Genomic DNA, 26,993 nt, shown 5'->3' with positions numbered 1-26,993 from the left:
AAATGGTCAAACTTTCATGCTAGGCTCACCTATGAATTATTATTGTTAAATGTTAAAACTATTTTAAATTACGAATGGGTCACATTATATAGATAAATATTTATACTATTTTAGCTGACAGGTGGTGTACACACGCTCGTGGTTCTGACTCGAATTCTAATATTATATTGTGCCTATAACTCTTATAGTACTATTATTAGTGTTCACTTAAACTATTTAGAAGCATGATAAATAAAATAAATTTCAATTATGACGTGTATATATTATTATAATATATATTTTAGATTTTGAGTGGAGAAAAACATGTATTGGTTTAACAGTAACGTGTTAGAGGTGGTAAATCTACAACAAAATTGAAAATGGTGCTTAAAAAATTAATTTTTACTATTTTAAACTATTTATTTTCAAAAAGTCAAATGATATTAAAACTTTAGGTCTATATATTATGTAATATCAATTATTATACATCAATATTATGTATGTATCAATATATTATTCATTATGAATACACAGATATTAAACTTTTATAAGATAACAAAATTAATTTTAAATATTATTCAGCACTTAAGCAATTTTCTTAAGACAAAAAAGATTTCACAATATGCTAAACGGATTGTGAAAAATAAGAGTAATTTATTTAATAATTGTCCAAACAAAAAAAAAATAATGCATTGCTCCACTCAGAATTTAAAAGAATTTATCATTTTACTTTTTTTGTCATAAAAAAATTAAATACAAAAACCACAACTAGGGTATGGATAAAAATATAAATTATATTATTTAGTTGTTTTTTGTGCTGTTCTATATTTATTGCCGGATTACAAAATAACATAATATTTTCATTCTAGGTGTATATCAAATAATTAATTTCTTCTGTAGAAATTTTGACGTATGTACAATATAATAATATATCAAGATAAGCTTTAAGAGGTTAACATAAAACATGATACTAATGTGTAATACTTTCTTATACATATTTGAATATACCTTTAAGTAGTATGTATGAAAAAAAATTAAATTGGGATTAAAATAACTAGATTAACTTATCTTTTGTAAATCATTTATGTAAATTAGCTGTAATCAATAGGTATTTTAAAACATTTTTGGAGGTGGAAATTCTAGAATCTTTATTTTTTATTTAGATAACGATTTTTTATTTTGAATTCATGTAAATTTTAATTATTTTATATAAAAATATAACATGGTAGTTATTATGTTTTCACAAAACTAAAATTTTTTCTTTTAAAATTGCACACTATAATATTGGTTAACTATAATAACTAAAATATTAATTTTTTTTAAATTGTATATATCTTCGTCTATTTTATTTCTGTATTGCTGTATTCATATCTCATATGTAATTTACATATTTAATAACATGTCGTCATTCATTTGAAAAAATTATGCCACTGTTTAAACTTAGCTAGAGAATCTTCTAATATCTTAAAAATAAACTTGTTTTGAATTAATAAAATATATATATTGACTTATAATCACACTATACTCTTTTATTTCACCATACAAATCATTTTTGTGTTAGCATGTCACTTATTTATTTTTAATATACTATAGGTAGGTACCTATCTATCTCGCTAATGATACAAATTCTCAAAACAAACATTGTATAACATTAATTTTTAAATTAATATTTTAAATTAATCATTTTGTAAGTTTTCTGTTTTAATGGATTAAAATAACATACCTAACTATTTTAAATACGATAATAATAATGTATTATAATTATATTATATTGTGTATCACGATCGAATTCACTATCGGGAAAACTGTGAGTCTCTTATAACTGAAAATAAATATGTGTGATATTTTTACCAAGTATAGTGTATACGCATTCGTCGTCTGTATATAGTAATCCTCGCTCGTAAATTTGCTTTTGCACAACATGTATGGTGAACGCTTGCGCTTCTGTCTTTTTGTGGTGCGGAATCGGCGTTTCGACTCGCGTAACGGACAGTGCGTTCTCGACTTCGGCTCCGCGAGCTTACGGCCAACCCTTAACCGAAGTCATAATTGACGAACATCGCGAACAATTTGGTGAGTATTTTATGTCGTTAAATTTAATTTTAATATTTAAAACTTTTTGATACACATCACAAATTGTTTGCGCTTACTTTAAAAATGTTAAATGTAAGACTTGATTGAAGCCCGATCAGACGCGTATTACCTATAGTAAAGTTGAGTGGTGATTAAATTTCTGTATTCATTTAGTGATTCATGTTATGCGGTTATTGAATTGTAACACGTTAAAAGTTTACAAACAAATTAAGTGAAAATTCAATAATGTTAATTCAAGGTTGGCGACTTGGGGTGTATTATTATTTTTGATTCATTTATATTTGCATTACGTATACCTATCAATTTACTATAACTTAAATTTACCAGGATAATACCTCGTGATATGAAAACAATACTTTTAAGACCCAATATATAATAATCAAGCTCATATAAAAATTAGATTCGTTTTTATTTTTTAAATTGCATTGAAGTGTCATAAAATAAGCATGTTTATATACCAATAACTATTGCAACTTAAATAGAACAGATTACACATAAAACTATTGAATAAAGAAAACTTAATGTATATTAAAGTGGAAAGTATATTTAAATTTCATTGTACCATTACAAATTATAAAATTATTTAACCCTTTCTTAATAATTTATTTTAAAAATGTTTTCTTTAAGTACCTACCTGATTCAAGACTGTTATTTACTTATTCACACATTTTATAATTTTAAATAAAGTATCTAATTTATTTAATAAGTATAAAACTAAAATTCATAAATAAAAAAACACAATAATATAAAGTCAACAGCTAAAAGGCTCCAATAAATTGCAAAATGCACTATACAACATTTATACCTTGAAGAATATCAAACTACTAATATTATATCTAAAGACTGAAACATTATTACATATTAAAATATTAATAAATTATCATATATTATTTCAACACGAAATCCTTAAAAGGGTAGTCATGATTTTAACTTATGCTTTTATAATAATAGTAATATTTACTATAAATTGAGTTATCCTTATGTTAGTAAGGACTCATTCAAAGATACTTTTAAAATATTATTTTAAGATCAATTAAATAGCGGGTTGTAAATTGTAATAATATTAGTCAGCCAAAAGTAAATAATATATTTTTTACGACCTACCTATTGTAGTTATGACAAATTATTAATATTACATTTTTTGTAGTAATGATTATGTAACTTTTATATGTTTTAAGTTCTTCTCCCCTCTGATTGTATTCAATTGTGTAAATTATACTTATTTAGTTACTAATTAGTGATACAACATTGTGTTTTTAACTAAGCAATTTTTTTTAAATAACAATTTATATTGATATTTGGAATATTTATCAAATAGGCAATAGCAAATATGATCATTCGAACTCATGTAAGTAAAAAACAATATCTAAACTACAATTGAACTATTAACTATTTATTCGAGTAAGAAGGTGTATGCAATTGTACAAAGTACATAGTCATGTGAACTGTGAGTTAATTACTATTTACTAACTATCCACTATTCTATAACACCTATATTTAACCTTCAATTAATTCTCTGGGAGTACGTTAAATTAAAATGCCATGCTGGATGATATCCAAATAGCTTTATTTTAACAAAGAAGCACGATGATCACAATCGCAAACAATGTAACTTTGGATCATGGGATGATGCACAAATCTCTAGGCATTTTCTTCCTTTACGCGATGACCCAAACAGATGATACAAAGGATTCGGCGTATTCGAATAGACAAAGACGTTTTACAATCCCTAAACACCACAGTAAATAAATCCTAAACAATGTTAATGTTACTTGTCACAAAGTAATATTATAGAACACGGGTTGGTAAATGATAATGTTTAATTTTATAGGGTTTTGGCTAGACGTAATTTTTTCATGAATGTATCCATCAACGTAGACCTTTTATAAAAAAAACCAATTATCTGCCCTTTTTATCTAAAATTTACAAAAATAACAACGATTAAAAAATAGTTAAATTCTATTGCTTAAGTTTACTCACACAAATTTCGTATTCAATTTGGTTTTAGATACTTAGCGATGGCGAAGAATGTATCGGTTTAACAATATATTTATGTGTGTATTTTTTTTTTTATATCTATTCAAAAACACTGTTTTTAGTGTTTTTACCAAAACAAAAATGACCTCAATCTTCAATATTTATGGTAGTTTCTATATTAAAAAATTTCCCATAATTTTCTTAAATATTACTAATTCCTCAAAAAATTACGAAAAAATGAAAGGTAATAGGAACTAAAGCAACATTAGTTTTTAACAAAGTCGATTTTATCATTTCGATATTACCCAAAAACGAATAACGCAGATGCTTGAAATGTTCACTAAATTTGTTTCATACTAATAAAAGAATATATATAAAAGAATTTTCGAGACATAATACAACTTCCGAAATATATTGGATCTTTTTGAGCTAATTAAAGACATTTTAAATTATTGAATATTTTTAAAAAAATGCTCTATAGATTTATTAACTATAGCAATTTAATGCAATATCTATATTTTTTATAAGCCTTTAAAGTTATAATCTTGGGGAAATTTTAGATTTAAATAAAATATAATGATTTATGCTATACTATTAATCGTATTATAAATTATGTGATATATTATTATATTGTATTATATGATAATCTCATGTTTTAGGCAAATTTTCAACCAATTGTATTCCTAGTAGCAAATAGTAATATATAAGTAAAATATATAATATCCATAGAAATGTAGGGGCCCGACTCCGTGTCCGCTAGGAATCTTTTTTCAAATGCAATGATTTATCATTCAATTGAAATTTCATTTTTAAAACATCTATTAAAGTGATCTACTCAATAAAATTGTGTACTTATATTCTAAATCACTACACAGCGGAGTAGCTGCCCAAGTTTTTAATAATCAACAGTTTTTCAATAATTATCGGGCTGCAAAGAAGAGTTGCAGTCCGTTTTTAATCATCAATAATTCAGCTTTGGAATACAATTTTATTTCATTTACTTTAAGCTCACATAAATATGAATCTTAGTTCTTACGAATTATCTGGTTAATAGTAGTAACAGGATTTTATATTGTGGTAGGTAATGCTGCAAGGAGCAACTGATAAGGCTCTAATACATCGACTGGCAAAGCCCAATATTTACCTGCCGTCTGAACCGGGCTACCGACCGTTGATATAAGCTCTTGAAGGCTGACATATAAATAGTATATATGATTTATACATCTATTTGGGTATTTATATGTTTATATATAATATTTATATATATGTATATATATAAACGAGCTTCATATTTATCTAACACTAACAGCTACACAGTATCCAGCTAATACTAATTTAATTAAAAAATATATAGGTTAGTGTGTTAATATAGTAAGTTGTTTAAATTTTTCAAGTTATTACAACATAAAATATATACATACAATTATTTGTAGGTAGTTCAAAATCGGTAATAAAAATATTTTCAGAAAATTGTAAGTAATATTGATTATAATTTTTATAATGTAGGTATATATTATGGTAATACGAATATAGTAGATATAATATGGATTAAACCGGTACCTATACCTGCATCAGCTACATCAGTAACTAACATTATATCTTGAATTTACAATCAATGTTAACACGTCGTTAATGTGTATACGAAACAATATAAATAATTAAACTCATGATAATCATCGTTTAAACGGTGTAGTTAGTGTCTGCATTGAAATATATTTAAAAAAAATTATATTTGAACATAATATACTTGTAACTTATTATAATAAATAGTGCCTAATAGGTGACCTACCTTTGGCACCTGCCCAAATTTTGGTTCTAAGACTTTTGACGTTCAATTTTGTTAAATATATTCACGTATAATGTACAAAAATGTATGAAAACATATTCGACTGGAGCTTCTCAAAATATGGTACTAGGAAAATATAGACCAAGAATAATAATGTATAATTTATTTTAAGACTAGATAGGTATTATGTTGTATCATTTCAAAGGAATACGTAAAATATAAAGTACTTACCTACAATAATAAGCGTTTACTTACCATAGAAATGTATTGTTTGAGAATTCAAGACGACTGATGTTATTTTAAATGTATAATAAAACATTTCGCATGCACGTAGATGAAAAACGACTGCGAGCGAAAAAAAAACTTTTAATCCGCAAGACCAGACATCAAAAAAGAAACCGTTTAATTCGACGATAATGAGAAAATAAAATTTTCCACGACAACCGCATAATATCTGTACCTACAACCTCCATAATAAACAGAAGATTTTATTTTTTTCGAATAGTATAACATTATTTTATTGTTCTAAGGTTCGCGCAAACAAACTTGTTTGTCGTGTCCATTGTAACTAAATATATTATGTTGGTATACCTACCCAGTTGATGTTTGGCAATTCGCAAGGGTTTATGGCTCGCGCGCCAGTCGAAGCGTATAATCAAACGTTCATCTCTTATCTGCAAATAGGTTGGCAAACATGACTAATATTATATTATTGTCATAGCACAATAACCAGAAATAAGTCGAGACTCGATGTATGTTAAACTCACGAAAAAGGTTTCTGTAGCTATGAACATCGAGATAATAGCACATAAGCATTTCATTTTATCTAGACAATAGTAGGATGAATTCAATTTTGACCTAACTTTTTAACGGTTTAAAAAAATGAAAAACCAGCAAAAAGAATAAAGCACGTTATAAAATACCCATAAATAGTTTATGTTTTTAAATAACAAAGTTATGTTATGCTACCATAGACCTTACAGCGCAGTAGTTCATTATCTGAATCTAAAAATACTATTTCAAAAATCAACCCAGTAAATCAATTTACTGTGGTTGGAATTATTTTCACGTTAAAACTTCCATCGGAACTTACGTTGGAATGAAACACGGCGTGTGTTCAATGTTGCGTCTGTGTTAGACAAAGCCGGAAAATCGTCGCTTCAAATCCCTCTAAACCCTCCGAAAAATCCGGTCACTATCTCAGCCAATAATCGTCTATTATATCTATTTGACAATTTTACGTAAGTGCTTACATATTTATCAATAAACCAAAATATGCGCTCACGGTGACACACAATATGTATAAAAACAAAATAACCGTGGCAGATGTGTAGATAAGCGATAAATTATGTAGTATTATAGTATATAACAGTCGTTGTTATAATACCTATATAATATAATAATCCGTCTTCTTTTTACTTCAAAGAGAATATTATAGACTTCTATATATATAGTCTTGTGTACAATTCTATTGGTATGCGCTCTCAAAGGGGGTGTTCTGCGTGTGACTATTGAGACTTATGTATCTTAATACACGGCGTAAACCTCGTAGTTTATATTATATGCACAAGTAGACTTTCGGTCTATACAGTAATAATCGTATGAACAATGATTACGATTGTTAGTCGGAGAACAGACGGTCTTGTTCTCTGCAGAGAGATCAGATACGTATTACAGCAGATGGCTGATGGACAGACGATATAATAATAATGTAATAAGCTTCGACGCAACTACAATAAACCGTATATAACCATCACTGCTTTATGCGTCCGACTGGTCATCCGGCGTTTTATCGTTAATAACGACTGTAATATTGCTCTATAATATATTTTTTGTGTGTTATAATAATGTGAGTTCATATTATGTATACCGCAAAAAAAACGCACTGTGGCGAATCGAAAAGCTTGTACGATTTCAACATTTTAAACCAATGACTCGGGCAAGTAAAACGCATCGGTCTTATACAAATGGCTTGATCATTTTTGGTATCTGTATAAATATATATTTTTTTATTTTCCGAGCAGAAGAAGTTACACAAGTTTCACTTAAACCTCGTGATAAATATGGAAAAATCGAACACAGGTGGTATACTTATACAAAATACAAACATTCTAAACAGGTATTCTTTGAAAAATGTCAACCTCTTTCGTGAAAAATTACTCAAATTGTTTATATACCTATTAAGATATGAAATATGTGTGTACAAGGTTTAAAACTTTAAAGTATTCGTCGATGCATTTTTATGCTAAATTGTATTATTTTCAAAATCGAGTAGAAATTAATGAAATAAAATTAAAATAATATGTAATGTTCTGCAAAACCAAACTATAATAACCACTAAAAACCTAAATGTTTATGGTCAGCCATAGGATTCGCTGCGTATAAATAGGCATATGCGATTTAGAACATACACATAATAAGCTTTATAATCTGATCGAAAAATTCTAGAAAATATGAAATATGCTAGAAATTATATGCAATAAAAATGATGAAATATGCACAAGAATGCTCAACCGACGGTTGCTAACTAAAGTTTTAGTGAGAACAAAAATAGTAAAATAAATAATCTTAAAAATAAGTAGTAGGTGTCCACTGGCCACTATTCTTGGCATACCATAATATGTTCCTGTTGTCTATTGGTTGTGAGCTGTGATAGTTGTGTACCTATGTATCGATTGAAAAATCACGATTTAAAATTGGCACTGAGTATATTCCAAAACAGATTAAAAAAATTATACTATTGATATAAAAAAAAAACATTTCTATGTCTTGTGACATTCGACACGAACATGCAAATACTTGTAAATCCTAAGTAAGTGAAAACTATCTAGGTAATTTTAATTTTAAAATAGCTTGATGCTACTTTTTATGAATTTGAAAAATATGCTTTGTAAATAGGTATGGAAACTGAAAATGTGGACATTTTTCTCTTTGTTATTTTTCCTGTAAAACAGACATTTTCTTTTCAATGTAATGTGTCAAGTGTCCGAACGTCGAGTTCCATAATATCCGCATTTAGCCTTGATAAAAATGGGTCTTATACTTTTATACAAATCATAATATGTTTGAAAACTCATTTGTCTTAATACATATAATTCGGTATAAACTACTATGTACAATATTAAATTATATTCCAATATACAGAATGGGGCACTGTTATTTTCCTATTTTGCTAGACAAAAAGCTATTATTCAAACGACTTTCGTATTATATAATATATATGAATAAGAATATCTATATTTTATAAAATGTTACCGAAAATTATGATTAAGTACATAATAATATAAAATTAGTTTCAGCTGTAGAGGTGTAGATTTATGTGGTTACACAGTTTAATTGACACTCGTGAGTTGTTAATTAACAAAATATTTTATATCATAGATATTATATTTTTGTCATTTTACACAATACAATAATATTGTTTAGTTTAATTTAAATAATAAATACCCATTCATTTTAATCGATATATCTAAGTTCAAGGGCAAGTTGTTTCAAAACATGAAAACTGTTCAAGTTTTCCGTGAACGGTTGTTCACTGATAAATAATTAAATTAAATTAAAAACCAACCGAAATCAAGATTACACATGTGTCACAGATATATGCGTCTAGCTCAGGCGGTTGATAGTTTAGACTATCATTAAAATATAAATAATCTCTACTGTGGATCGTTAGGGATATCTTCAGGTATATCTAAACAATCAATGATACGTTTTTTCCTGTTGGTCATGTTCATGCAGAACCTAACTTAAAAATTAAAATAAGAAATGTAATAAAAGTCTGCAGAAATGTCGTTTTGCACAATTGCACGCATAATACGTATCGTTCAATATTATTTAAACTTTTTGAGTTTACACCATCAAATTATGTTTTATTGACATTTTTGAAGATGAACGTTTCATGTCTTAAATTTAGATTTTAACTTTTTTATTCGCATACTTCTTTCTAATAGAAAATATATCTTTTTATTAGTTTATTTAATTCAGTAGAAAAAACTATATTTTATTTAAGATCATTTTTTAGAGACTTTGTCTAGAATTTTCTAAGTAGATTATCATATTTTTGTAACTATAAACATTAATTTGCTTTCCAAAAATGATGGATTAAATAAAAAAAATTGTTAATCTCTTAAACTTATAGAGTTCTAAATTAATTATTTGATGTATGTTACTTCAATAAATACACATTTAAAAACAATGTTTAAAATTAAATATAGGTACATATTATCATAACATTACGAAATCATGTGCAATGGAAAGGTAGTAACTCCCATAAGAGCAATAATATGCAATAATACTTTACCCTTTCAGTCGTTGTATTCAAAGTTGTAGGTCACTACAAAACACTAAGTTGATGTTTTATAAGCATGTGTTCAGCACAAACTTAAGAGTACCTCCTTAAGTACTCCTTTAAAATTCCAAGACATTCTAAATTGTTCGAGAAAAATTGAATTATAAATCATGTGCACCTGTATAGAAATCAGTTATTCCATTATTAATTTCATTTCTATAATTTCTAGAACAATATTTACATATTCAATAACTACTAAGAATACTAAATTATTTAAATTATTAATCACATATTCATGTTATTAATAATATCAACTTAAATTAAACATATTATATCTAATGAGTATTATTATTTATCTACACGCATAATGTGAACACATCACAACTTATACAATTTTACCAATGTTGACAAGTGCTTTTGAAAAAAAAACTAAGATATGAAATAATAACACTACAAGTATAATAATTCAAAATTATAATTGAATTAAAAAACAAAATTTTACATTCACTCATCAGGAAGTCGAGTGTTACTGCTGGGTAACTACTCACCTCACTCAATCAAAAACATGTAAATTCAGCTAATATGCTTATTTTAACCATTATTACGGATAGTATATTTCTAATAAATGTTAAAAAAAACTCATCAGGGTAGTTTTGTCATTAGAGTAAAATAGAGTATTAATGATGCTGAATCAGATATAGAAAAACATGTCTTGTTTCTTTTATAATACTTTGGGGAAGTGGGGACTTTTTTCGTTGTACACAATTTCGAATTGTATATATATATTTATATGTTTAGATAATACAAATTTCTAGAACTGTTCATAGTTCAATAATTTATTTCTGTCTTCTATACTGAGAGTCAACTTTAATACTAATTTGTTAATCGCTATTATTCAATTAATAATTTCCATAATCTATTTGAAAAATTGCAAAAGTATAATTTGCAAATTAAACCGTCGAAGTAAAAGTTACTTTTCAAACACGGGGCTTATATTTGCGGTTATCATTTTATGTATTATATATATATGAATAATAAATAATTAAATTACAATATTTGAATAAAAGTTAAAATGTACGTTATAATTTCTATCAAAGCTAATATAAAATAATTTTAAAAAGTAGTTAATATATTATAAACTAGTTTTAATAAAAAATACATTTGTAAACTCTAAAAAGTTTATCAGATTGTATAATTTGTATACAATTATAATATACTACATTTTTTTATTGTTTGTGCATATAAAATAAAAGTATATGCATCATATTAATATTATAAATTATGCTAACTAGCTAAGATTATTCCTACTTATAATCTCATATATTTTCACCTATATTACCTACTGCTTAAATCCAAAAATTTATTAGTGTCTTTAAAATACGTAATAATCGTACATTTAATATTTTTGTATTGAATAATTTCATATTTAGCAATAACAATGATGTAAAAACTAATACGTACATGAATATATTCAGTGAATATTCTTGCATTAGAAGTATTTAAAAGATAACTCAAAATTATGTATTGCATTTCTTTATCAGCTTTAGATTTTCAATCCTCTCTTATAGAGTTTTGGATGAAAAATTCTACACATGAACGTTATGATGATCGTGTAAACATTTTTGTACTTTATCTTTTTTTAAATCTCATATTTCAGGCAATGTGCCAACATGGAATATAAGTTACGACGGCTCCTGACCGATTTTCCTTGAAACGTTAGAATAAATACCAGGATATAATATAGGCATCAGGATTTTTAATATAGTGTTTTCTTCCTCCTTGTATTCACTGTTTTTTAAAAACCTTATTTCAATTAATATTTTAAAGCTGTTTACTTGTACCTATATTTTATGTTTTACTTATTTTCTCTGAGTATTTATACACAATAATATTTCGTACCTCATATTATATATACCTAAGTAGAAAAATATTTATACATCTTTAACAAGTCGTTTCAATTTCAATACAGTATTTAACCAGTACCTAGGTATTATAATATGTACAAAACCTGCACGAATAGCAGTTCCAAAAACGTAAAACTGCGATGTTTATGTTTAAATATTTATACACAAAATTATGCTTTATGTTAGTGTTCTTTAGTAAATCAATTGAATTTCATACGCAAGGAATTCATAAAAATGTTTATTTTGTTGATAAATATAAATAAAATATCAAAACTGTGAAACATTTACTTGAAGACAACACTTATTTTGTTTTATTGAGTTTACGTCGTCTCCCCTCGTTTTTCGAGGAAGACGGTTGTTGTAATGCTATATAACTTATTATATCAGTCTCAATTCTTAAATGTATAGACTAATAATTTGTGGCTCTTTCAATATAACTCATAAAAAAAAAAAAATCGCAAGACAATACTAGCAAAAGTGGTTCCAATCAATTTTCGCTAAACGTTCTTTCATCATATAATACAATAGTTCATATAGATATAATACATATCCATGGTTCCCATTTACGAGATCTCAGAATGCGTAACGATGCGGTTAATTTGATATTAGTTTTAATATTTTATCTGTGTTTACTATTTAGTAATTAGAAAGATTTTTTTTATTGAATAATTAGATACGAATGACCTAACCTAACCTAACTAATGAATATAATGCATTTGTATTCATCACACAAACAAACTTCGTTTCTTCAATTTTAAGTGATTTAGTAAATTATTTCTCTAAAATCAGATCCATGTAAATTATATTAAATTTATTGCTGGAAGCTATAAAGAGTTCCAAGCATTTATATGGGTTTAATACTTTAATTATATAGAATAATTTTTTTTTCATACAACTTCAAAAGATTTACAAGACTAAAGTGGAATTGGGGGGAGGGGAATAAGTATATTATCGATTTAATTAAAATATAATACCTAATTTATTAACTAAAATGTGGTGAATCCTTCAATTAAAGTACATAAATTAGTTGGTTCCACGTATATTTTGAAGATTTTTACACAATTATTACAACGTACAATATTTATTTTTTTTAAGATTGTTTTCCTTATCCACTCAAACTAGAAATAAATACAGATTTAATTGACGAATACATCATGCTTGTTAATAATACTTGAGTTTATATAAATATATAATAAAATAAATCAATAATTTGTTTTTATACTGGAGTGAGTGAAACTGAAGGACTAGTGTCCAAGATCCGGTCTCTGTTTCCTGTCTGCCTTTTCTAATTTATTTGCACAGTTAATCAAATACGTATTTAATATTTTTAATGGACGACAGCTGATGTTACTATACGATTATATTATTAAACAAGAGTTCAAAACTTGATTTTCGACGAAATGTATTGATAACTATACAAACATTTTGTTGAATATTCTTACTGTTATTTTTATTATTATTAAAATAAAATTATCATTTTAATAAATATGGTTTAGGCATGTGAAATTATTTCATCTGACATTTTTAATGTTTCTATTACCATAACTCATACATTTAGACTGAAGGCTCGAAGCCTAAAGGGCTAGAGCACAAATAATTGATGCATTCAGTTGTTATACAAATATATTTTATAGTTGTATTGTTCCCAATAATGCCCGTAGTACCTATATCTACCATACGTCTATACATAATCCGGAAAATCGTAACAGTAACACTTGACTCCAAAATATATCGTTAAATGACATATTGGTTTTCATGAAACATCCAATACCAGTTTCCTGGTTTTAAGCAGTATGCATAAATAATAATAATTATACAAAAAACTGAATAATATTATAAAAATGTGTGATATTATGACACCTATGTAATTTTTTTAAAAATAAAATTATTATTAACATTCGAAATAATAAGCAAAAACATTGAATCAGAGTTTCATTTATTACTTAATTTGTTGAAAATAGTTCATGGTTTACTTTTTAACTTTTATAATTCCTCCAAAACTATAACCAAAAGTCCAAAACTAACAACAATAAAAAATTTAAGGTGCTAGTAAAAAATATAGCTTCTACGCCATGTAATATATAGTGTGATATTGTGATGAGTCGTTTTTTTTTCTGAATGTAACTCATTGTAATACCTTAAGTATACAGATTGTTAAGTTTATTTAAATAATAGTTATTAAAAAAATGTATGTTCATTAATTGTATACTGTGACCTGTTTATAATCTTTTGAAATGTCGGAATAGGTAACAATAAATTAACATGCTGTATATCATCATTCAAAGAGCTTGTTTACTGCAGAACTGACAAAAAAAATAAAAATAATTTTCGAATCGAACTCAATAAACTAATAGAAAAAATGAATTGTGACTTGTGTATGAAATAGTAGTTATATTACAAGTAGAACTTATGTATTTTACAATATTTTCTCCAACGTTAAAATATTGTTCCGTTTACAATCTGTTTTTTTCTATATTGTTTATATTTTATCTTGGCTTTAACACATCTGCTACTGTGATAATTAATAATTTTAAATTTTAAAATTAATTATTATCAATATTTGATTATCTTCATACTGGAGTATGGTCTATAATATACTGAATACTGATTGATTAAATATAATACTTGCATTAATATACTTACTACGAAATAATTCACATGCGCTATTTTAGGTACCCACATAGTTGATGCAATAAGTGTACACGCAATTAATAATTTCCTTTAGAATATTTCATGTAATTAAAACTGTTGTCTTTTGGTCTGTAATTTTCAGGTTATTAATTCAAATTAGAATTTCACATTTATCCATTGCCTTGAAGTTAATACGGTGTACGAAACTTTTTAATCGGTGCGAGTTGAACAGTGCACAGGGAAGGTTGTCAATTAAAATTCTATCTACAAAACTTTATCATTCAACCCTCCAAATTTTAAGGTGGACATGACAAAATGCCTCTAGTGTATATTGACGAAAAAGTTGTTTAAAAACAAAACAACCAATAACTAGGATTAAAAAGACTTTCTCTCGGTATATTACGGGAAAACGACTTTGCGCATTGTTTTTCAAACTCAATTGCCGATGCCCATAAAACCATTAAAACCCCCAAACATTGGTGTCATTGCGGTTTTAAAAGCTTTCCGACGATTTATGTTGAAATGAACGAAAAGGCGAAATTTGAGTTATTGAGGTTCACCCCTTTTTGAGCTGTAAATACAATTCCATTGCATCGATATCCAATAATGATTGTTTCTAGAAAAAAAAAGTCAATAATCCATTCAAGTTCGAGTAATAATTATTATGTATAATAATAATATTATACATTAAAGTATTAGTTTCAGGCTACTTGAGCTTATAAAAGTACCCAACGTTTAAAATAGTGGCATGCAAATACATATAATACTGACTTCCATTCAAAACAAAATAATTATAAAGGAAAAACAAAATAGAGATTAATTAAATAAAAATACAAAAGTTTTCAGGAATATCTTGAACCTTGGTGGCGCCTGCGATGATTAAGTAGATAAATTCATAGTATCCAACCAATTGTTAAGTAGATAATTGTTATTTTTACAATCTAAAATTTCAAACGATATACTTAATATGTAGATATCTATTCTTATAATATCTATGTAACTATACAATTTAATAAGTATATATTTCCCATTATTTCTCTGCATATATTATATTATTATCCATATGTTATTTTCCAAACTCAGCATTCATTATTATACAATATAATGATGCATAAAATGTATTATATTTAGTCATGTATACATTTAAGTATAATGCGAAATCCTGAAAATGCTGCTCGTCATAAAATGTCACGCATTAAAAAAAAATGTACCTATACTGAAATTAAACTTTTTTGTTTCATTTTTTATAGTGTTTTTCCATATGTCATTTTTTTAATCCAACGTATTAATTTGCATACAAAAATGTAAGATAAACTAAATTTACATTTGATACCTATAATATGGCCATGCATAGTATGTAAAACTATTACGCTATTTCTTTGTATACTTAATTTTTTTATTTCTTATACAGTGATAAATTGTTATTTAATAAATAATTGTATAAACATCTGGAGCGTGTAACTATTATAAACTGTTTGTTTCATTTTATTCGGATTTTAGCACTGGATAAAAATTCTTTAAATTTTAAATAGGTAGGCACATTTTCTGTAACAATGTGTAATTATACTTATTATTGTTTTTTTTTTTTAATTTTAGTTAAAATGTTTATATTATTTAATTTAATTTATCAAACTTGATAGAATATTAAATAATATATTGTATAAATATAATATAATACAATCTTGAAAAATAGTATGAAACTTTTAAGTAACTAGATTCAAACTTTCAACATTTGTAGTTACGTATGGTACAGAATTTTAAGTTGCAGTTGAATAATTCAAAGTTCGCAAACAAGTCTTGTTTAATATTTTCTAAGAAATTTGATTTACTTACGGCTAACGGATTATTAAATAATTGTGTAGCCAACATATTTTGTTTCGGTGTATAACAGGAATGCTGAATAGCGATATCATTTTGCATGATACATATTTGCTAACTTGTACAAAAACCAATAAACATGCGATTCCGACATGCCGGTACATTTTCTCTTGTAGTTTTCATTTTTTCCCAACAGAGTATTTGGATACTACTATTTTTTTCATTTTCATTTCATGCCAACACGTTTCTTGGACTTTTTGAACCGGAAAAAACGATTTTCAAATTATTGCACCAATGCGGATTAGTCGTCGTCTGTGTTAAACAATTCGTATCAGAGGGTAAAAAGGTCAGCGGTCCGCTGGGCACTATTGGGCCCAAAGAACTGCCCTGGTGGGCGATTCCGGTGGGACAATTTTTCGCTGACTGTGAACCTCCCCCGGGTCACGTAATAACACGTGTGCAACACACATAATATATATGTTTTTATTTTTCCTTCAAAAACAACAATCCAGTTTATCGTAAATTAATATAGATTTAATTTCCATAAATTAATTTAATTCTCTCCTATTCGATAAACAGAAGAACGAACAAAAAGATTCCATACGAAATTCCAATATAATAATAAATGTTACAATATTCATCAATTGTATCGTAAATAAATGTATGTACCTATGTTTATATTATTATAACTTATAACTTATATAAGTAAAGGTACATTTTTAATGTCATTCTAAAATATACGAGGATATTAAATGCACATAAACCTATTTAATATTTTATACAATAGTTTTGATTTATAGTACTAATAAATGTGCAACATTTAACTTGTTTAAGTATATATTATTGTATTTAGTCGCAGTTCCACATTACAGCTACAACGTATGTATATTTTTACTTTCATAACAATACTACTACGGGATACCAAACTTCCCTCCTAACCGATAAATCAAACGATTGACATTTTATCCAAAATATAGAATATAGATGTTGTCATTCATTTGCAGAAAAAAAAATTAATCGAGTTATTATTTTCTTTATCGTGTACAGCGTGATTATACCTACTGCATTTTCACTGTTTAGAATTTATGGCAAATAGGAATGGTCGTAAATTATTTAAAATAAAAATGTTATCAAGTTATGTCAATATTTTGGATTTATTTTTGTCCTTTATATTTGTTTGGTTAACTTGTGTGCAACCTCACGAAATAATAACTACACAACCACTGTATGCAGGAAAAGGGTCATATTTTCGGGTCATAAATCTTTTTCAACAACACAACACCGAATGCCGGCTGAGACGGTAGTTCAAAGTTTACGCCGTTCTTCCAAACACTTATAATATCACGAAAAAAACATACATATAATTCACTCGTTTTGTTAAGTGCATATATGGACTATAATATTTGAATTGTTAAAGAATAAAAAAACCTCCTAAAACTCAAACGAGTATCACGTTTCACTAAATATTTGTTTTTCTTCTGAATATTATTATTTTTAAATTTAGTTCCGTTCTGTAATTTACCTTAATATAAGAGAAGTCATAGGAAATGTTATCCTTCTAAAAGTCTTCTCCTTGTTCTGTAATTGAATATACGTAATACTCTCAAACACAACGAGCATAAAAAAATATGATTTTCAAGATTTAATTACATTAATGTTACCAGCAACCGACAAAAAAGTATATAAGAGACTATAAAAGTGTATTGTATTTTTTTATTCTGTTTTTATTCTTAGTATAATTCATGTACAAATATAAAATGCTAATTTATGTAATTTCTGAGTAATAAATAGGTACTCACAAGTTTAATAAAATCTAATATATTTCAATTATTTAACATATAAATGTTTATAAATTAGTATATCTTTATTATTGAGATATTCTTTATAGCTTGAAGTATCGATTAAAAAAAAAATAGCTATCACTTCCTTTATATCTACTTCAGTTTGAATAAAAATCGTACAATCACATGGTCCAACCTGCATGTGTATCAATAAATAAACATTTAAAGTTAGAAGTTTGATCAACATGAAAAAATAAATCAAACTATTTAAAAAATATGTAATTCAGGAAAGCTAAATACTATACACCTAACTGGTTTCAAAGATATTGAATGATGAAATCAGAAACATACTATACTGATTAAAAATTGTACTTGCGTTCGTATAAATTAAAATTAATTGGTACCTACTATTACAGTTTAAAATTAAAATCAAACGAAAAGAAAAAAATTGTATGTATAAACTAATAAACATAATATTATCACCCAGATATTTATATTTAATAGATATCTAATGAACGCAATCAAGGGTAGTAATGCGCAAGCGGTCCCAACTGTCAGTGATGTCATAAAAAATAAAGGGGATAATGAATGCAAAATATGCACTTTATATTCTACAATTATGTACAAAATGTACACACTGTATACCTATAGTTCAAATTTATTTTCATACAAAAATAATTTTATTTATAAATCATGGGTTAGTTAATAGTGAGTCTCCATACTCACGACTTGAGACACATTTTCACCCCTCTACTTGGTACGCTGCTTACAATAATTATGTACGACGCACAAATTATTTTATGTATCAACTATAAATATAAAAATGTATTGTTAATAATAAACTTGATATACTTAGAGTAAATAGTAATTAGTAAAACCACGGTAAGTACTCATCATGATCTTGAAGATATTAACATTTTAATTAATAATTATTAGCTAAAATATAATTTTTTCAACGTTTTTATTCTTTGAAAAATGATTTTAATTTCATATTTTGGAGCAGAATATTCTGAGAATTTGTATGCATAAACATAATATATTCAACTGGTAGTTAATTAGGTAACTCACAACTTATATGCATTTACTGTTTAGATGTGCGGATTGGAGATTAGGTAACCCGGAAATGTTAGCGAACAATATCGACATATTTTACTAAGCTATTAATATAATAGTGTGCTTATTCAATTAAAAGTTTGAAATTCCTTTCTTATCTTGTTTCATGACAAATTGCACATTTTACATTTACAAATAATTGCACATTATAAAACAAAACATATCATATAAATGATAAATATAAATGGTTTGCTAATATACTGACGTGCCGTGTCAAAGTGTCATAAACAATTTGTAAGACATATTAATATATATATATTTTTTTTTGGATTGCGTTTTTCAAAAACTTCAAAATCAATGAGATTTTTTTTTGTCACAAATTGTTGTGACAAAAGAAAATATTAGACAAATTCGTAAAAGTTAGGTATTCACCTCACTAAAATAACCAAATTTTGAAACAGAAATCTTCTACAAAATATTTTATGGTAACACATCTCCTACAAGAAATATTTATTATTTTATTTTAGAAACACCTTTTAAAACTAAAAGCTTTCTCAGATAGAATTTAAAATATCGCATTTATTTTTTTATTTTTTTTAAACTTAATTTAAAAAAATATATATATTACTAATGTTTTGATATAAAATAAACACACTTTAATGTAGTGGTTACCTTCAACTATCTTACTTTTAATGTTTATTTTTACAGTTTTACACTGCGATTTCACACTTAAAACGAGTTAAATGAATTTCTTTTAAAATAAAATGATGATTTATGTAATATTTGATTTGTTATATACATAAAAAAACATCTAATAACAACATTACCTATATTAGAAAAATTTATGTGTTGCATACAATCATACTTTTTTTAACCATATACATTTTAATTATTGTCTTATTTCTTAGAGGTGAGATTGCATGCATAATTTTATAACTTGAACGTATTTACTAACAATTAATTACTAAGTTTGTTAAATTATTAAGTTTCAGTAATCAACAAATTATTTTTGAGTTATTGCTAATTATATACTGATATAGTTTTAAATAAACATGCAGTTAGTTGAACGTCTTAAACTACTGATTCCAAAATAAAATATATATTATATGTTAAGATTATTACATCATTGTACATGATTTCCTTCATGAATAACTTACAGTAATATTTATGTCATGAAATAGATGTATCATGCTAATCCCTAGAGTATATTTTCATGGACAACCAAACTACTATATAATATCCTTTCAAAGTTCTCAGACTAAATAACTTTAGACATTTAACAAGAGTTCTAATATAATAACAAAAAATATTAACCACTCTCCGAAGACCGACCAATGACTTTGGAACAATTTTATCACAAAAACGCATCCAACTAATTATTTTTCACATATGAATGATATTTTTGCTCATCTAAAATAATCTTGTTAAAATACTCATTTTGTACACCTATTATCAATAACTGATTACTGACTAGTATCATAACTAGGTTTCAAAACCGTGTTGTTTGAATTTGATTATTTTATAAATAGCTAGATCTCTAAAATTAAGATAGCATTTAATTATGACTTGAAGTATTTAATTGTAAATATTAATTATATTAAATAACATTGGTAATAGTATTAGTATAATATTATTCAATTATAAATGACATTAGTTATAGAAGTAATGTAATTGAGTCTAATCTGTAGCCTATAATTTTTTTCAAAGATAAAAATAGTCTGAAATAGTGAAATATTACTTAAACACTGTGCAGTTGCAGCGTGAAATTATTTTCGTAGTTTCACGTCAAATTTTCAAAAACTATTGAGACATTGGGAGGTTTTGAAGTTCGTATATGATGTAAGAAAGTTGTCTCTAAAATACGTACCGGGGGATGAAATGGATAACCACAAATCATTGTAAAACCAATAGCTTTCTCTTTTCAAATCAAAATAATGAAAGCTAAGGAATAAGTGTTTTTATTAAAAATATACAAATTTTAAGATTAATTAAATTTACGAAATATTTATTTTATGTTAGACAATTTTATGTTTACCGAACAAGCCCAACATTATAAATCGTAGTTACACCGCATAAAGTCTAAGTATTCCATTGTCAATACTGAAAAATAAAAAATAATATGCCTTCTAAATTCGTTCAATGTGAGTAACTAAAACACAGATGGGCACATGATCCAGTACTTAGTAACTTGTATGCTTGATGAATATTATAAAGTCGACCATTGATGATTGATTTGGGAACTAATAAATTATATAAATGTGAAAATTAAAACTGACCATAGAAACAAGGCGCTCACAGGTTCAAAACACTTATACCCACACATAGCAAATTTGCGACTACATTTTGTAACGTTTTGGGGTCAGTATTAGTCGCTTGGCTGTTTTTCCACTTCTACCCAATACCACAGTTGCTATTCCCAGTCGAAAACCAAAGCAATAAAACTCGACCTAGAGTATTTTTTTTCTTTTATACTTGAGGTTTATACTATGGAAAAAAAACTTACACAAGTTTCTTCATTTTGGTATTATATTAATATTGAAAAAGATATGCTTTCAATATACGACGCACAAAAGCTAAAGAATAAATAAATGACGGCAGTAATTATAAACGGTCGAAAATAGAAACTTTTGTTTCATATAAAATAAACATTTGCTAACAATTGTATTTCTCTTGGTTTATATAAAAAATAAAGTACCTATTAAATAAATATATCAAACAACAATTTGAACATTTAAAAAACATTAACTTACTTAAAATATGTCACGTGACATAAAAATGTAGAAACATATCATTATTGTTAATTGTTATATTATTTAAATGATAATATATGTCTCTTACATCATTTCATTTTCTGCTGCATACATGTTCTAAACTTAAAATATAACTACCTTTTTCAAAGTTAAAATATTGAAAAACTTGACACCGACGACGAATCAAATATTTAATAGAGATTCCACCAGTAGTATTTGAATTTGTTCATTATATTAATAGATTAATAAATTCTAATATTAACCCAGAGTCATTAATTTCGATCAGCTGGATTATGATTTAAACAGATATTAAATTTGGTACATTTAGCAGTTTAAATCAATAGAGAATAGACTTTTCTTATGTATCTAACTAAAAGTACTTAAATAATTTTATCTAAAAATCTGTTTGTATAAAACTATATATTTATGTAAATATGACAAAATGTGGACCTATTCACTGAGGTACCTCAAAAATGATATAAATTCACATTTATTTTACAGTTATACACAATGTTTTAGTTGAAAGGGTTTTTTTTACAAAAGTTAGGTACATTTTAGCTTTCGACTGGCATTTCCTTACATTGCAGTATACTACAATACTAATATATATTTTATTTAAAAATGTCTGATGGGTCTATACTACTGTATACCTACTGGTACATAATAATGTATAATGTATTATATAGGTACTAAGTATTCTTATTTTATGAATTTTATATGAGAATATTCTCAGAACATTTGAAAGGTAAGAAATAGGAATTACCTGCCAGTATCCTTGGTTTACAGAGATGTCGTTTAAAATGAAACAGTCTCTGATCTGCGAGTCAAATAATGGTATAGCATTAAAGCATTAGAGATAAATTCTGACAGGTATTTTGCATGTTTATTTATGTGTAGTGGTGTGTTAAGTTCACCCGCAGGTCTTAACGTGTGTGATAATTTTTTATATAGGATACGAAGAGACTAAATTATATGAGGTAAAAACGACTACAACTCATAATATATTGTATACGTGTAGTATTATCTGTAAAAATCCTCTTAGATATAATCATTGAAGAAAATTGCAATAAAACAGCAATTAACATAATAGTCTCACAAAATGATTTAGATTCGAAGACAGTAGCTATTTGATTTCGATGAAAACATTTGTTTTGTGCCAGAAGTGTATTTAAGCATTCGATTGTTAAACACGGATGTTTACGTTTTTGTGTTGTATTATTTGTTTATTACTTTATTACTTTTTATTACAAAAATATAGATTGATACGGATACGTCGAACGTCTAGGTACTGTTAATCAATTCCGTCATCAGAAATAGAAACTTAAATCTAAGTATACGCACACAATACACTATAATATTAAAGTAATAAAGTGACTAGGTATGTATTATAGATAATATAAAAATACGATAAGCTCGAAATACCTAATGGCAGCAACTGTCGTAGAACGTATGAACGAATGTGTTTTCAAACGAGGGACCTGTGACAAATAACATTATTTAATAAGCTATTGAGATGACAATGTGACACGATGTGAGCACAGATAGATCGTTAATTATATAGGTAAATGAAGCCGCCAAATTTACGAATCAGAGTTATAAATAAAAATAAAATTGTATTATCATAAAAATATAGTACTTATGTGTAAATATTGTTTGTTAATAATGATGAATAGAGCAGAATAACCAAAAGAACTGTTAAGTTATTCAACCCATAATTCACACACAATTACACAAATGGCAGATATTGTAGTCACCTATTATCACGAGTTAGTGCAAACTAGTTAATATAATTATCTATATCTGTGAATGTGCCATGTGTGTCTTACCTTGACCAATGATGGTATAAAACTATACAATATAAATATAAAGAATTTAAAAAAAAAAATCCTTATATTATTTACGACTTCGCCGTTAATTTGTGCTCAGCTGATCTAATTTTGTGTAGTAAGTTTTAATTATAGGCAGGTACCTATAATATTATCAACTTTTATCAGAATTAGGAATGAGAACAGTTTCTGTTATTTTTGGGAGGATTTTTAAGTGATATTTTAGTTGTTAAGGTAGTTATGAATAGGTACCTACACATACCTTTTTTTTTTCAGTTTTTAAATCGACGACGCCGTGGGAACCGCTTGCGCATTACTTCCACGGCACCTACACATACCTACGTATGTAAAATATTACAATTAAAAAAATTCCCATGAGCACGCCCATAAGTTAAAATATCGTAAAAACTCCATGAAAAAACTCAAATAATATTCTTGTACTCTTAAGTTTGATAATAGCCATGTCACATCCATTCTTATATTAAAGCTTGCCACATAAAATTGAACTTTGAAAAGTGGAACACAAATTCTATGTGATACTATGTTGTAGTAAGGCGGAGGTAATACATCATGGGGTCCTAAAAATGCACTTCCGGACGACGATTTGATCGAGGATTTATACCACAGTCGGCGTGGTTGACTATTTGTATACCGCCGTCCACGGTATGGTTATGTCATATTATGTATATGTTAACTGTGATGTTTTCTGTCGATCCGTCTGATAGAATTCCGGTGGCCGCCGTGACTGCTTTTTCCGCAATTTCCGATTATGTCCGTCTTCTGTATCCAACAAATTTAATAATTTTATGTATCTGCCAAATCAAATTTTTCTATTCAATTTATTTCTATAAACTATTACTAACATTATTATTTTCTGTATATTATAAATATTTTATAGGTATATTACTTATTTATACAATTAGCCTGCATGATGACACATTAACTAGGTACTTATAAAAACATTGATTTCCAAACATTCCAAATCTGACATAAATCAGCGAGAAAAAAATATTTGAAAGTATTCTTTAAAATGTTGGCAAGTTTCCCGATGGATAAGAGCCGATATTACAGCTCGTCAAGGTAAGAAACTATGAAGCACCAGTCACCTAAATGTATCTTATTCACGGCCTCACAGGTTCCTCGTATAATAGCGTCTAGAACACCTTCACGGCCGTTATTAAGAATTTATTGTTTAGTTGCGCATAATGTATTTTCTACATAAGTTTTGTAAAATCCTAATAAAATCTCCATAGAATGGAATGGAGTAGTATGTGTTTGGGGAGTTCGGCTCCATTTTTACAGGGAGATGAAAAAAAATCAAGTGAACAAATTCCCCTTACAGTGCATCCAATCTCCCTGTAATTTCAAAACAAAAATTTATATGTTTAACCAGTTACATTATTAATTACCAGACATGATGTAGAATAATACATAATTAATTTAAAATATTTAGTTAGTTTTTAATGAACCGTTGATCAATCAAGTTGTGTTTTATTCAACATCATGTCTGGTAATTAATTATGTAACTGGTTAAACATTTAAATTTTTGTTTTGAAATTACAGGGAGATTGGATGCACTGTAAGGGGAATTTGTTCGCTTGATTTTTTTTTCATCTCCCTGTAAAAATGGAGCCAAACTCCCCAAACACATACTACTGAATGGGTGTAACTTTAAAAAATATATTTAAGTCTAAGATTGTTCGTAACAAATATTGTGATTATGTTGGACATTTTTTTTTTAAAAATGTATCCCTTAATTAATTCATTTCAACATTTTTACTTAACTCCGTGTCATTCTACCTATATTCTACTATGCATATCCAACCAACAATGTAAACTAGTAGCAAAAACTAATCTAAAGACTTTTTATACTTATCATCAGGGTTCGGATTGAATAACACTAAAAATCCTAAAATATGCTCTATAAATATGCCCTAGAAACAAAAAATAGCAACAAATAAAAATAAATCCGTCTGTTGATTCATCGATACTCACCCAGATGCGGTTATTAGCTACTTGAGTTCTAATTTTTTCGATAATTTCATTGTAAATATTATCAACGTACAATTTTTTTCAGTGCGGATTCGTCTGGAATATGATTTTTAGTATACTTTTCTAAAAATTGTCGAACCTTTGCATTGGACTACTTGTTTAATAGTATATTTGCAGAAATAAGAGTCTCGCATAGATCGATATTAAAAGTACAATTTCGTGGAATATTTGTAAGTAACTGCTGTTTCTTTTCAATTTTATTTTGCTCTCGATTAATGGCTTTCAAATGTTTATCCGTTTTTAAGTGTTGAGTAACGTTAAACTTTTTGTCACTATTAACCTTACATTCACACAATTTGCGAAACGGAATACTTGCGTTAACCGAAAAAACCTCATCGCCAAACTCGGACACAAAATATCTTAGTCACAAATAGTTCGATGTTTTATCTTTCGGTATTTTGCATTTAATATCGAAACGGAAAAACTAATAATACACAATCGAGTAATGAACGAATATGAAATGAAATCAAAGGATACGGAGAACCGACTGACTCTGAAATACGTACGACAGTCGACAGTATATTATACATAGAATCTACAATTATGTGGAACAATGACAGATAAGAAGGTATAAATGTATAAATATATTTGACAAGGGGATTTTTCTTATTGATTCGCATAAATGTATACTATTTTTCATTCAACATAAACGAGATTTCTGAAAAATATAAAATAAAGCGTTGAATTAAGAATATTAGCAAAACATAATACCGAAACTTTAAGAATAGCACTAAAATTCTAAAATTCTTCAAATATGCAAAAAATAGCAAAATAAAATTTCATAATTAGAGTCCTTGGTGCATAAAACTAATTAATAGCCCACTCTAATATTTTTATCTCTATCCTATAATAAGTAGAAAATTCTATAAAATCGAACCCTACTTATCATGAATAAGTGAATAACTAATAACACAAATATGATTGGCAATATTATTGATGAATGTGCCAACATTTCTTGTTTACGTATATATTTCTTATTTTTTGTTGATTACTTCAATTATTATTCTGAAGTTCGATTACGTGTTCATAGTTCGATAAAATTATTACCAACAAT

At 26.8% G+C, this 26,993-nt stretch overlaps 1 protein-coding gene across 1 annotated transcript in view; it reads left to right on the top strand.

Annotated features, from left to right (window-relative positions):
• Positions 1 to 1,979: 1,979 nt before the first annotated feature.
• LOC111041658 (trace amine-associated receptor 1) overlaps positions 1,980 to 26,993 on the top strand; it is a 57,936-nt gene continuing 32,922 nt past the window's right edge. The window contains exon 1 of the mRNA XM_022326003.1: positions 1,980 to 2,052. The gene's annotated coding sequence lies outside the window, so the exon portion shown is untranslated. The remainder of the gene's footprint in view (positions 2,053 to 26,993) is intronic.

The sequence above is a fragment of the Myzus persicae genome, unplaced genomic scaffold, assembly GCF_001856785.1.
Source record: "Myzus persicae strain clone G006 unplaced genomic scaffold, MPER_G0061.0, whole genome shotgun sequence".
In the NCBI taxonomy this organism is placed as follows: Eukaryota; Metazoa; Arthropoda; class Insecta; order Hemiptera; family Aphididae; genus Myzus; species Myzus persicae.
Note: the sequence above shows the minus strand (reverse complement) of the source record. Positions and strands in the feature narration are given on the sequence as shown.